Source organism: Pollicipes pollicipes, unplaced genomic scaffold (genome assembly GCF_011947565.3).
Source record: "Pollicipes pollicipes isolate AB1234 unplaced genomic scaffold, Ppol_2.1 Scaffold_7231;HRSCAF=8579_pilon_pilon_pilon, whole genome shotgun sequence".
Taxonomy (NCBI): domain Eukaryota; kingdom Metazoa; phylum Arthropoda; class Thecostraca; order Pollicipedomorpha; family Pollicipedidae; genus Pollicipes; species Pollicipes pollicipes.
In genome coordinates this window covers 20,290,445-20,304,687 of record NW_023597034.1, presented here as the reverse complement: position 1 = coordinate 20,304,687, position 14,243 = coordinate 20,290,445, and positions in this window count along the sequence as shown.

The window sequence follows — 14,243 nt, the reverse complement described above, 5'->3', positions numbered from 1 at the left end:
CGACGGTGTACGGATGAAATGCAGAGCTTTTCATGGTCGCAGTTGATATCCACGCTCTGGCGAGAGACGGCATCATTAGTAAGCGCACGACGTCACCTTTAACAATGCCGCTCTCGGGACGCAGGTACGCAGGCGCAAGCTGGACGCAATGATGGAGATACCATCTGTAAGCTGTTCAAAAAACGCAATTGCACTGCGATCTGCTCGCCCGTCCCCCCCCCCCCCCCCCCATGCCACGGTACGTCCTGTGTCGACTGCTAGGAGGGTGGGGCGACATGGGAGGTAACTAGGCCGCTGCCCTGGACCAAACACAGCGTCGCCGGCTCCCATTATCTGATTCCGTGGATCATCCGAACGACCGCTTTGCTTCCGTTGACACAGGAATGTCGGCTGCTGCGACGAGCTTGGCGTGCTTGCGACGATCTTTTGTATTACCTCTTGTTTTGACATGTTGTTTCACGATACTTTGGATGTGTTGTTCCAAATCTTCATTGATGTTCCGTGAGCTGTGTAGAACCATCTGGCTCTCGGCGACATTAGGACGAAGCCGAACCGTGCCGACAACATACCGCGAAGTACAGTAAGTTGTGAAGTACATGCTTCCTACAATCAGGGATGTAGCCAGAACCCTGATAAGGGAGGGGGGGGGGGCACATGGGTTGGCCAAAGGGCCCCTTGATGGAGGAAGGGAAGCACCCTATTTTTACCGGGTTACAGTCCACTTGATTTGCCGAAGGCGGCACGATTGTTTACCTTGTTTTGGTTTGCTTTGTTTACTGGAAGGTTTCTTTAATTGGAACAGGTGCCAGAAGCTAGCTACAAGAAGATGCAATTCTGTTGCAAACTTTGAGGTCAACTGATGGAACCGGGCGCTCAATGACGGCCTATAAGATAATTCGCTGGCGCTTTTCATTTTACAATGCTTTGGTTGACTCTATGTAAACTTTGTAAACTCAGTTCTGAATTTTTTCTGGGATCTAGAGAAATATTGAGGCTTCGAAAATGCAGATTGTAGATCGAAACTGGGACCACATATTGTCATTAATATGGCTAACTCACTTTCACCCGATAATGCTCGACCTCACTCAGAACTGATTGGCAAAGAAAAAAAAGTACGTAACATAATTTTGAATACGCGCGCTGGCATTCCTAGAACTAAGAGCCCACTTGCCCGGCGTTGCAGTTTACATGGGCCTCGCGGTGTCGACCCCCTGAGAACTTGTCCATCCAGCCCCATTGGAGTTTTTTTCTTTCTTTTTATCAGTCAATGCAGTCTTTTTTTCCTCAGGCGTTCGTCCAAAACTGCCTGGAGGTGTAGATCATTAAGCCGGTTACGTGGGAGTCCGGCGCAAAATATTTACTTTTACACGGCTAATCGTAATCCCTTTCCTTGCGCCGGCGAAGCGCAAGGAAAGGAAAATGGATTTCATGAACAAGGACATTCACATAGTTGTGCATTTCTACGGTACCCAGAGAGGAACATCAGCATACAAGACACCCAAAAGGGACAGAAGCATACACAACGAATCCCATGGATGGTCGATCGGTGTTCATTGCCGCAACACGGGTTCCGTTGGCACGGTCAGAACAGGGCCTTTCGCTCGGACTGATCGGTCGCGACCAAGAAAAAAAACAGATGAAGTTACATTCGAATCAAAAGCGGAGACAGAGGTTTCACATTTTTATTCAAATTTAACACTTATTGAGAGTCTTATAAGAGTTTCCGTGGTTTTTAAACCTATAGTTGCATTTACATTAAAGCTGAGAGGGCGAACTCCGACATTGAATATATAAGTCAACGCCACCTGGCTTATGTGCCTTCTGATGTCCTAAAAAAGTCCTAAAAAATGTAATCCTATGTAAGCGGATAAGAAGCCGCTAATGTTTTTTGCCGAATGGTGTGGTTTGCCAACCCTTCCCTCCACCCTCCCTCATTAAGAGCTAAGGAGGCCGTCCAGTAAACAAAATTCGGCGTGTCGTCGAAAGGCCGACTCACGGAATACGCGCCGAATTCCAAGCACGGCCTGTCGTAGCTGTGTGTATGTGGCTAAGATGAGCCAAGACTCCTATGAAACCAAAATGGATAAATTCTAAAGCTGAAATTGCGTTTATGTTTGCCGCTGTGCGTAATTGCAAGGTGTTTTACGGATTGTTTGCTATTGATAATGTAACAGCAGCAAGCAGTAATAAGAAACAACATCGGACAGCTCGTAGTTTTTGTGCTGACAAACGGAGCAGGGTATAAGGTCACAGGCGAAACAACGAACATAAAATTGCTCTCGAAGCATAGGATGTCAGTAATACCAAGCTCAAATTATCATGGAGATTAGCACCACCTTAGCCTGAACCAGGCTACTGATGAAGGAGCAGAGGCGTCTAACCGGACCACATCGGGGCGTGGGTGTCGGAGATCCTCCGCCGGCGCCCAGCCCGCAACGAGTTTTTAACAATCGCCCGAATTCGCCATCTTTCATAAATCGGACTAATAGAGGATTTGGTGCAACCCCCTGGCGTTTCCAAATTATGAAAGATAGAGCACATGAAAAAAAACTGTTAGACTGGTCCCAACGAGATCTCCCGACTGCTACCACTTTTGTGTTGTGCTAGGCCAATGAATGACCCCATCAAGCCAGGTCAGAGTCCAATTTTCCAGAAAATCGCTATTTTCAGGCCTACAACACCGTACATACGAGGCTACGACTCGTATCGACAAAAAATCTAAGCAGGCATGTTCCTTGTTCTTATATGAGTAGAAATGTGTGTGTTTGTTTGTGTTTTTTCTATTTGTATGTGCTCGTAAATCGCCGTGCAGTATTCATCAAAAACCGCCGTTGCCCTGAAAACAGAAAAGTTAGGAGAACGTTTGTGGTGTCAAATACGCAGAGTGAATTAGGACCCGCAAACGCGACGCGAACTACAACGCGTAACGCGACTACATAAGACTTCGTTAGATTACAATATACCTACCAGCATCGGAAACTAGCGGAATTGTGTCATATTGCTCTTCAGAATAATGCAACGACTTCACACCAGCATTTGCAGCATGTCATAGCGTCAAAGGATGGCGTTCAACGATGATTGCTAGACAAGCCAGCTGAGTAATCAATGAGTCTGCAGAGCATGGGGCGAAATCCCCGTTGCGGCAAGGAAAAATGGTTTGGAAAGTTAGGTTAGTTTAAGTTATGCTAGATTGGGATAGCATAGGTTAGGTTAGGTTAGGTTATGCTAGGTTAGGGTAGGTTAGATTAGGCTAGGTTGGGTTACTTGAAATCTCGGCAAATTGGCCGGCCTTATTTGATTTGTAACATCACTTGATATTGAGGTGCACAGCAAAAAGAAAAAAACTCCGCCGTCACTGCTCGTTGTGAATGGCGTGTCCGCGCCCGGTTAGTGGATGCATGACCTGTCCCTATTGTCGATCCGCGGTAATAATCATGCAATAATTTGGGAAAATAAGGCATGATATTTTGAAGCAAGAGCGTTGAGATTACAGCAAACATCGCAGGTAACTATCCTGGCAAATTCGATGATGGGTGTTTACTTCAATCGCAACCGCCTGCCGCACCGGAGATTTAGCGAACTGACCGGTCGATATGGTCTCAGTCAACGGAATCTAGTATGAAACCCTCATACAATACTGATATCAGAAGATGCGCAAGAAATTTTTGAACATCACTTTCACTTTTATTTGCTTCTATGTACGATACGATGACATTTAAAACGTTTAGTCTCACACCTGTCAATGTTGCATCGCCCCCCCCCCCCCCCCCCCCCCCCAACCCTATCAAGGCGGGAGTTAACCTTTTCACAATCTCCGCGCTGCCGACTCGCAACGGAACCAGCAGAACTTTCGCGTGAGTCGGGAGATGTTTGAGGTCCCGCTGGCCAAGATTAGGCCGACCATTATCAGGCAGCCCGCCTGCTTCCGCGGGCCAGCTGGCGCTGCTCAGTGCTGAGCCGTCGCGCTGAGGTACGTTTAGCACGGCAACTTGTCTGCGCAATTAATATTGTTTGCTTTCTCTCAGATTGAGCTGAAGGCTTAACATAATCGAATGAGTTGCTGAATCCTGGCGTATACCTACTTCATCGCGCTCTTCTCGTATTGCTGTTTCTCACCGAACGGCCGGGTAGTTTACCTCGCTTTGTTCGTCGGCAACTCGGCGCCAGGTTAGCGCCGAAGGCATTTGGCGCCGAACAGCTGAACAAGACGGCATTTTATGCCGTTCGATGGCAGCGAACGGGCGCCTCTCACTGGCCCCATAAATTCCGTCATTCGACAATTCGGCGACGCGCCGAATTTTACTAGTTGACGGACATCTTAACACTAGGCGGCGGCCAGCGGACGGGCAAAAGTGGTGGCGCATCTAAAATAGGTATCTGGGAAAGCTTTAGGACACCAACTGGTGCGTTTACCGCTAACAAGACGGTCCTGGGGTATATTTCACCAATGCGGTTTTTATATTGAAATTAGGAACGCATTACCATTTACAGCACCGCGAACTGGTGCTGGAAGCTGATGGTGAAATGGAAGAGTAAAGGTAGACTCTCTATTCTCGTGTTGCTGTATCAGTTAAACTGTTCACAGAACATTCTCAATTAATGCAGGTGAAAAATGCATCCCACTTTAGACTTTGAACGGCGTAGATTTGTTTTGAAAGATTTTCGGAAGCATTATTTCGGTGTTATTTGCAGTGGCTAACGCCGTTCGGTTTTATGGAAATTACAACCTCGGTCATGGCTGCTGCTGCATATAAGATTGCAAGCGCGCAGGCCTAAAACTTTAAGATAATTTGTCCCGCAAGTCGATTCTGCAAAAGGATGGACGTACTCAGGAAAGCATGACCTAGTCCGTTCTATTTTTGACCTCATGTCGATCCACTCTGTTGAATACTAATGGGACTTACTGCGTTTTTTTTCTGGCAAGGAGTCCCGCAAGTAACACACTGTAAAGTACATTATCGTACCTGACCAAGGGCTAAGCGGTCACTTCATCTCAACGCGTGCTGCCTACCGGCTACCATTCTGGCGACACAGGGGCCCTCAGGGTGATGAATCACACATTGCTCTTCTCGTTGACTCGGGAACCTGTCTGGCCGTTGCAGTTAGTCCCAGATCGACGCATGAGCCCCCACTAACGCAGCAAAGTTTCTCATCGCCGCAGGTAGTTTAATAATTGGCGGAGAAACTCCAGTGTTTGGCTTGACGGAATCTTGTCCGAAATGGACTGGTGGGCCAACCGTATGGTATTGGGCCTCGAATGGCTCAGGATTTCCATTGTTTCAATGTAAACTCTCATGACAAGTTATCATATTTCCTTACATTGTTAGAGGGTCCCGACTAATAGTAGAGGCCCTCTGGCATTTGAGGTCTCGTACCTCTTCCTGTTCACTAAATGCTACCCTAGCCGACTCGGGACCCCTCGCGGGTACAGGGACACCTATTGGGCACCTTGAGCCCCCGACCGTCAAAGTAGCTCCTGATTGCTGCATGGGCCCCGACCAACGCAACGGTGAATCCTGGCCTCGTCCCTGCTTTCGAAAAGAGCGGTCTCTGGCGAAAGAAGTGCTTTGCATTATTCTAGGGGCCCCAAATGGTGTAAGAGCACTCTGACTGGCATTTGAGGTCACAGTTTTACGGACGAATGTCCTTAATTTGATCCATCGCCAGCCCTTCAGGCCCTTCACCCTTCCAATTGGGTCCTTGATCTTTGGTCCCGTTGAACAAGACCCTGGCTGACCCGGGACCATTTGTCGCGGTACTTAAACAGGTGGTCATTTGCTTGGCCGTCAGCCGCCATTTTCCCGGATGTTTCTGATTGATACGTCAGAGTTTACTTCGTCTCAAGAGCGTCACTTTATATACTTTCCGGGGGTGCGAGCCCCCCCCCCCATGCTGAATTGAGGCCCACTGCTCCTCTGAACCTCTCCCTCCCTCCAATGAGTGTGACAAGGCATGAATACTGGATCAAATAAATGTAGAAAGCAATGCATGACATGCTGGTGCACCACGCATCTCAAGACATCACTATTGGTTTCATGTTCATTTCATGCCGCATAGTGTCCTCTAGGTACCTTGCCTGTTTCTTCTTTTTCCAACTTCTTCATATGATAGACCAGTCTACAAATATCTGAGGTTTATGAGGAGATACCACCTGGATCGGGACAAAAAAAATATACACGAGCATCTTATTTCATTACACGAGCATCATCTATATCATTATACGAGCAAGGGCGAACCGAAACACACAAGCGGCTGAACCGAAAGGACTCGATGGCACGCACCAACCACGGAAAGAAATCTCCCGGGAATGCTAGTTTTTACCACAAGAGAGCTCTATCTAAACGTAGCTGACTAAGTGACGTTGCTCAAAAACATGTGAAGCTGTTCAAAAGCAAGCTGCTCTGCATTTATTCTCATGTCCTAATATCAGCGTGGTGCTGTGCTTTTTCAAAATGTCTTCTTTAAGTTTGGCATGTGTCACACGGCACTCAATTGCCGCGTCACATTAGGCTACCATGTGTATGGCTGGCACTTTGTACTTTCCGGGTTGTCAGTTCCACCTCCCCCAATGCTGACTTCAGCCCCCTCAATGCTCTATTAAGTCCCTTCCTAGTGCATATGAGCGAAAAGGAAATACTGAGCCAATGAAATGCAGCAAATGTTTGCATTGCTGGTACACGAGGTACCTGAACGTACCCCTGCCAATATCATCATTATTATATATGATCATGGTCACTATCGCATCGGCTTGAAATGAAAAGTCATTTCTGAACGTCGAAACAATTTTGAAAACGACCAATTATTACTACTTAGTTTGATTTTGACGCCTGGGGTATCAAATCAAAGCGGCCGAAATCAGGGAGAAATCCGGATTTAGGGGGAAAGTTAGACTAGGTTTATTTGTTCAGACCCCCCACCCCCTCCCACCGATTTCAGAGGGTGGTACCGCGGACCATGTGTTTACCTAGTGGTGTATACTCCTTCTCAAGCATGTGTTTTCAAAGTGTTTATAAAAACGGCCACGAACACTACGTTTCGTTTTTCCTTCACAAAATATACCTGGGCAGAGGGTGCAAGAGACCTTCTATGCTGCACTCTTCAGTGCGCATGTTCTTTCAGCCTATGAACACATGTGTGGCGAACCCCACTCCTGAGCTGAGCTGAACTTGCTGGGGTCTGGAGGGCTGATAGAACTGGCATGGACTTAAGACAAGCATCACCGGTCCACGCAACCCAAAGGTCGTGCGACTGAAAACCACTCGATGTTACGCTGGTATTAACTAGTCTGCATACTTCGCCATCTATACATGTGAGTTTCACAAACCGACACCTTCCTTGTTTTACCTGTCTACGACTTCATGGCGAACCTGGAGTATTGTTAAAAAAGGTGTACGCATGACCTCATAATTTGGAGGCACAACTAAAAAATAAAACCAGCCAAGCGTGCAAATGGCTGTTCAAAATGAATATTTCATTTTAAAAAGCCATACAAAGACGAGATACTCCCTTTAATTGTGTGGCTAAAGCAGCGCGACCTATAGAGACTGCAACGCCGGGTGTCTGGGTTTCTGTTTCAAGACTTTCGTCTAGCGAGACTTGCCGAGAACGTAGCGGCAGCGGACCTCACTCGGTTGCCAGGGATTATCTCTCACGGAAAAGAGGGACGTTTTAGCACGACTACGCTCACACAACTTGGGATCAGGTGCACGTACCGATGACCCCATTCGTGGTGTAAGGTCTGTTTTCTTAGCAGTTGTGGGGATGTGACGAATTATAATGCAGTATAATGGTTGCCATGGGTTCAAAGTGCAATTCTTTGGTACGTCTTGCACTTAATTGCGCCACAAAAACAAGGTCGAGGAATGGACTCGACACATTTTGGGTCGTGTATTCCAGAGTAAAAGAAATATTGGGGTGGTGTTATTTTATTTTGTGAAAAAGCTGACGAAGAACGCAGCTTCAAAACATCCACTGTTCTGAATACAACCATTGCTTACTTGATGACGTTTTTTGACCAGTACACCTTGACAGGTGAAGGACGGTTATTTTCAAGGAATATCCAACTCAATGCCAATTCATCGCGAGCGCATGGCCTTTCTTGCGTATATAAACTACAAACTCGTGTCAGAGCACTGGTCGCGCCATGTATTACGACGGTCATTCTGCAGACCCATCCGGTTACCAGCATTAATCTACTCTGCCCTTCTAGTTATCGGCATGCCTGTTGAGTTCGTTTACGTTCAATTTCTTTTTTAGATATAGGTACTTCCCGGCAGGGAACATGTCAAGTTGTCTGTAGTCTATCCACGGGAAGTGTGTCAAGAGCAGACTTTTCTCTGGTCTGCACTTGACAGGCCACGCTATGCTGCATAGAACAGCTCTTTTGCGCCTCGTACCACTTCTATGAACGACAAATGAGACTTTTTCCGGTGATCGTGCTGGCTCATCTTACCAAGCATTATCAGTGAATTCCCCCCTATTCTAAGCTTTTCACAAAGTTTCAGTTTCACCTGAGCTTGAAATAAGATGTCATTCTTCGGTAAAGCAGCCTTTTATCGGAAGGGTTTAAAAAAAAAAATACATGTCTTGAGTGCCTGAAATCATGTAAGTACATCAAGCGGCCGAAATCCGGCGAAAAATCAGGTTTAGCGGAGCAGACTAGGCAAACTGTATCCGCTGAGCCCGCCCCCCCCCCCCCCCCCAACCGGTTTTAAAAAGTGACACCGCTGACTCGTTTCGCAACACTGTAGCGGAAATCCTACATCATGGAAGATTATGGAGGTACTGCATGTCAATTCGCTCTGCCCGCACATCTGCGTTCTATAGCAGTTGTATTGGTGTTATGGGCGGTGCTGAAAACAGCTGTGCCTGAAATGTCCTCGTTCATTCTCACGGATGCATTTCTGTTCTCACGGCTGGTGCGTTAAAAATCCCACTTGAAATTATTGATTTGCCGGAAGTAATCTGCACATCCAGCAGCAGTGTAGTTGGTGCTGGAATGCGGATGACCGACGAAGGAGTTGAGCACTCAGGGCGTTGAGATCTGCGTGCTCTTTGTTGATGAGTAGGGTGATAGTGTCGGAGGAACAGGGAACCTTTTCTGTCACTTCTTAAATATTGCTATCATTTCATGCACCAGGGTCGACCAAGTATCTTTGGGTGATAAGTTTTGTAATTGCTTTTGCCTTTGGGTACCTAACTTTCGGAACATAAACATATTCAAAATCGTACCCAACTAGCTGTATACTCGAAACGGGTGCTTCGAACTCTTCGGCTCTGTTGCCTGTAACTGGAACAACAACTTAAGGACTACCGTTCATGTCAATACGTACCTTCCTTTCGCAAAAATAACACGTGTAGTGTGCCACTCTAAGCAGGGTTTTTACTCGGTAAGGACAGCTAAGCCTCTAGGCTTAGCCGTCGGCAACGTAAGCAACTCCTAATGCAATGTGGTGTGTTTGGAGTTGGGATTTCCGATGCCGGAAGATCTGGCAGACTGTCTGGACCATTGATATCTGGTTTTAAATCCATTGTCGGTTTGGTCATGGGCGTAGTTCCGAGGCACAAGTTGGAGGACCGAACGTTGAAAACGTCTGAACCTGCACCAAAACGCGCGAAAAATCTGCTTGTCTTAGTTTTTAACTCACTTAAAGTTGGGGCTTGAACCTATAAACTGAAAAGGAAACTACAGCCCTTAGTGCGTTGCAATGCCTACGCAGATGGGAGCACATTTTCTGCCGCGTATTTTGCATCGTGACTCAAGTTTTTACCTTCACTCTCTATCGCAAGGTATGGTCATCACCGATTGAAAAAGCGGAGATTTTCTGTAAAATGACAGCAATGCTATTCTTTTTAGGATATTTTCCCGTCGCACCATTTGTTGACAGATGGACATCAGGTCAAACGCTCGAGTAGTTAAATATTATATTAATCAGGGCCGCGGTTGCGTCAAATGAGCTGGTTGGGGTGGGGGGGGGGGGGGGGGACTGGACAGTGAATCACTCAACGTACCCTCGAATATCCCAACAAACGGGTTTCTCCCAGATTCGGTCCCCTTCTTCTCAAAGTTGGAGGGGGAGGGGAGGGGGGGGGGGCAACTGGACCCTGAGCGGCGGGGCTCAAGCCGACATCCAACTGAGCAGGGAACTACATTCCTGCTATCATTATGTACTGCAGAGGTAAGACAGGTAACAGTGTGATATATACATCATTTTCGTCGCGTATCTTTTTTTTCTTTCAGTTTGCTCTCGATTTTCGATCTTGGTAAATGGAAATTCTGACTTGTAATGAATCCGGCAGCCCGCGCAATTCCTAACGTGGCAGATAATTGACACCGGACCTTCGTCTCAATCCAAGCCTTTCAGAGCTATCTATCAATCCACTGTAAACAATTCAAATATAGAGTGACGTCGAGAAGAGTCGCATTCCATCCAGCTATGTCCCGCGTTCGATATGAATGTTTCCATGGCAACGATTTCCTCCAGGCTCACAAGGAACGAAAAAGCTTGCCCATTTTGCCGCAAAGCGCAAGGTTCGCAGCATTTCGGCGGAGAGCAGGTGGTCTGGAGCTGGCCCGGCAGCTCCGATCTATGAAAGTTTGGTGTCAAGTAATAAGGAAATTGGGCTCCCTTATGTAATAGCATCATTCTGTAACAGACAATAACAAATGATGGAAGGCATTGTCCAAGGATAGCGCATCAGCATAGTTGCAGTCTTCTGTAACCTTGCAATTTGCATGCACCCGTGCTACCGGCTGAATACGCCCCCCCCCCCCCCTTGGCCAAATAATCCACATTGAGGTAGAAAACTTTGCAGCTAGAGACACGACACTCACAGGGTGGAAAGCACACTATGTGACCTGGTATGAAAAGCTGACATCCCAATTTCGTGGCTTTCTGGTCAGCTCAGATTAAACAGCCGGAAGTGTCATGGGACCTACACCTACAACCAGCTTAAGCTTTTGAGAAAACCTTGAGTCTAGATACTCTTTGGAAGAGAAAGGTCAGTCACGGTGATTTGAAAGCAGGGACTGATATTTATCATGCGAAAATGACTAAAAGTCTTTCAAGATAATTTTGTTTCTTGAATTTAGAATGAGAATCCAAAATTACCACTGGTGGTAAGTCCTTCAAATCAAAATGTGGGTCTCGGTCGTTTCAGGTCACCGACCTTTCCTGATTTCTATGAAGCCAACTCAGAAAATTCCTTGGCGTCTTTGTAGCCACGGAATTAAAAACAGGCATAGTTAGCTACTGAATTGAACATGCCTAGTCAAAAAGCTGTTTGGTTTAGACCTTAATCTTATTTTTGTATGTAACTTACCCAACATCAATGTAGTAACCGTCTTTTTTTTAATTTCAGCTCTTATTGTGCAAGTCGTTGCCGCCATTGGACCTTCACGACGCACCCAGCTGGTGAGGCGTTATGGCGTCGCCTTCCTCTCTCTTCTGGCAGGAATGGCGGCACCGTGTTAACCAAGCCTCTGGCCTCGTGTTTTGCCAGATGCGCAGTGATAGGGTATACACGTGAACCACTGTACTGTTGTAGCGTATACACGTGAACCACTGCACTGTTGGTACCCGTGTGTGGTGGCAAACCGTTTGAGTGCCACCACGTCTAAAAGCACTACGTCTCAACTTTGCTGTCTCATTAACTGGAAACGTTCCATAAAAAATTTGCATTTGCTAATCAGGATCGCAGGACTTTGGCAGGTACAGGTCAGTGACTTTGAAAGGCATTCTATGTAATGCGTCACGAGATCAGAATCAACATCATCAATATGAAAAATCGAGCCCAGCCAGATGCATGTTCATACTGGAAGCATTTGTTTTAGGCTATTCTACCCGAAGCACTGCGCGTGGTGCGTTTTTGTGACTCATGAGGTCGCGGTCAAACTCTGAGAGCATGTCTCATTACTTCCCTGCTGCTCTCCGATGAGTGTTGTTTCCGATCTTGGTACCCCCGAAGATAAGACTGAGTGCTGGGGCTGACATCCGCGGCGCTGGGTCAGCTCGCTAAGCGGAAGTCCTGTCGTTTCAGTCTGGTGACACTCGCCGTGCGACTCGCCGACGGCCGCGGAGTGACATTCCACGGATGACTGGCACCAGGCGGCTGCGGGGGCGCTTCCGCAGAAGCAGCCCGGTGACACAGAGCCATAGGCGCACGAAGAGAGAGAGAGAGAGATAGAGAGAGAGAGAGAGCGGCGGGGGTGACCGTGACCCTCGGTTTTCAGGAACAATTTACATTACTCAAAATGCAATGCATAACAAAAATGGACTCCAAAATTGACATTGTCCCCCCCCTCTCAGACGTGCATACGCCTATGCGAATAACGACACGCAAGGACACGAAGCCGGCCCTACCGACCACATATTGCATGCAACCTGCCCAGACGGTGATGACGGAATAGTCTGAGCCGCCAATAGCTCATCTGGGTTTAGAGTAACAGATGCATCATCAGGAATCCGCATATGTGGGCTTCAGACGCTGTGCCAGCTGCATTCCGATAATCTCGCTACGCACGAAAGCATAAGCCGTGGCCGTTATCACCACTGGAACTCGCGTCATATCAGAACATGTGTCACTAAGTCATCCTATGCTCAAGGATTGCGGAGTTGTTTGAAACCGACCTATCCGGCTAAATGTTTTAGTTTACCATTTTCGGCTGCCAAATAATTGGGATAGCACGTCAGAACGTTGATGTGTGTGTAAAGCCAGGGGCACAAGAAGTCGTGACACATCCCCGCACAACGAATCATGACGTGCTGCTTTCATGATAGTGTAATAAATAGCTGGGGAAGGCCGGGCATATATCATTTGGGTGACCATGAACCATGACATGTATTAAGGACAAAAGCAAACAAGAACGCGGTAATGCAAGCGGAGCAAAGTCGACATATGGCCACACACTGAGTGCGGTAAATTGCGGGGTAGGAGTTAAAATGCTATAACTCGAGGCGTTTCTGCCATACTTGCCATACCCACACCCACCTGTACTCGTGCCAGCTTATCGCCTTTGTACTTGCTGATTTTGGTACATGAGCCTCGGTTATCTGTTTTGTTTATTTATTAGGTGTGCAGTTTCAGGTTTTGGTTTCCACGACCCCTAACTTAGTGCCGGTATTTTAGCATGCCTCGTGTAAGTGCAGATGCCGCATTGATATGTTTGCCCGCGAGGGGGCGTAGATGTCACATTGATCTGCAGGCTCACAGGCTAATCACCCCCGCAAAGAGACAGAGTGTGGGAAATTCCGTGGGAAGCCACATCTACCTGGCACGTGGTCATGTCGAAATCCTAATGTGTCATTTATTAACATGGTCCGGGCTAGGATCTTGTTTGTAATTGGTGGAGGAACGCCAACTTACTGCTTGCAATGAAGAGTAAAGCGACTGAAACGCACTGAGCTGCAGCATTTTATATTTTTACAAGTTAGGTGCAAGGGATGACATACATAGTGCTGTTCATAATGGCACTCACGGTGGCTAGTCACGTCTAACTTACGCAATTTCCGAATTATTCTGGTGATTTACCGCGATCTCCCGTCATTCTATATTACTTCTCTGCTAGCCGCATAGGACATCGCATAATGGAAAGTCCATTGCGTATTTCTTCAGAACACGCATCACTTAGAAGTTTTCTGAAACACGTATGTAATAAAACGCAAGCAAATCACCCACATGCGCGCCTCCGCTGCGTGATTTCCATTTTAGTTATGACGTGAAGAGATGTTGTAACCGTTCACAACTCGAGGGAATACCGCCTCCGCTTCTGCGGCAGCTTTATTTCACCTGACTCATGAGTCATGCGCTGATCCTCTGCGTCCCTGTCACTGGCAGACAGATCCCATGGAGGGGGAAATGAGCAGCTACACCGGAATGATACATGGCCGTACAATTGTGTTCTTGTCACTTGCACTTGTAGCAAACCTCCCGCTTTTGAACCGTGTTACCCCACGCTACATTCTGTTGTTCTATTACTTGTATTTCCTTACAACCAAGGTCGGTTTTCTCTAGAAATTTCCAATGACGTACAGTTGGGCTGCCGTAAACTTAACGTCCAATTATTGATTGCAATTATCTACGGGACATACAGATTACTACCCTGAGCAACGCGCTGTCGCGTCATTTTAACGCTTGCGTTGAAAAGCCTCTTGAGATAGCATCGCTTGCCTGCAACGGGGAATGTGTCGTCCGAGGCCAGATAGAAGTATGGTGGGGTGAGGACGAACGGGCCGATCCCTCCG